The sequence below is a fragment of the Sinocyclocheilus rhinocerous genome, unplaced genomic scaffold, assembly GCF_001515625.1.
Source record: "Sinocyclocheilus rhinocerous isolate Xijiao unplaced genomic scaffold, SAMN03320098_v1.1 scaffold2008, whole genome shotgun sequence".
NCBI lineage: Eukaryota > Metazoa > Chordata > Actinopteri > Cypriniformes > Cyprinidae > Sinocyclocheilus > Sinocyclocheilus rhinocerous.
In genome coordinates, this window is record NW_015644775.1 from 137,430 (window position 1) to 138,287 (window position 858).

The following is an 858-nucleotide window of genomic DNA, read 5'->3' on the forward strand; positions in this document are numbered from 1 at the left end:
ATATTTGGCCGAGATACAACTATTTGAAAATCTGGAATCTGAGGGTGCAAAAAGATCTAAATATTGAGAAAATTGCCTTTAAAGTTGCCCAAATGAAGTTCTTAGCAATGCATATTACTAATCTAAAATTAAGTTTTGATATATTTATAGTAGGACATTTATAAAATATCTTCATGGAAAATGATCTTTACTTAATATCCTAATAATTTTTGGCATAACATTTTTTTATCATTTTGACCCAAACAATGTATTGTTGGCTATTGCTACAAATATACCCCAGCGACTTAAGTGATGATTTTGGGTATCTAGTTTGTCATATGTTGGAGTCATGTATGTATTGTGTCATACAGCCAATCATGGTCTCATTTCAAAGATGTTTTGCGTTTATTATAATGGTTTATGTAGCCTGCATAGCTGTAGTGTATGTATGTATGTGTATATATATATATATATATATATATATGAACTTAAGACACTGTCTTAACATAGAGGCTAAGTTTATGCAACTGGCCCCCCAGGTCTATGTGCAATTTACATAATAAATGCAACATGTTGTTATGTACTATTTTAAAGAAAACATCCTGAAAGTACATAAATCAAGTACTTACTGTTTTCATGTTGTAAAGTAAATTTGACATCAGGACAAAATTCATTTGCTAAGTTTCATTATCCGGCAGTGAGCGATGATCATACAGTATGCTGTTGTTTTGAGATAAACCATAAACTGTCACTTTACAATGCTCCCGAGTGTAATATTAATTTACATTTACTCTCAGTAGCTGTCAGAAAATGTTCAAATTGTAAGAAATGTCATTCGGAACTTACCAGGGTTTCCATTCTTCTGCTTGCTCATATCAG

The 858-nt window shown here is 31.4% G+C and overlaps 1 protein-coding gene across 1 annotated transcript in view; it reads right to left on the reverse strand.

The window, feature by feature from the left end:
• The window catches only part of xkr9 (XK, Kell blood group complex subunit-related family, member 9), a 6,782-nt gene extending 5,924 nt beyond the window's left edge, over nt 1-858 (reverse strand). Inside the window, exon 1 of the mRNA XM_016576619.1 lies at nt 826-858. The gene's annotated coding sequence lies outside the window, so the exon portion shown is untranslated. The remainder of the gene's footprint in view (nt 1-825) is intronic.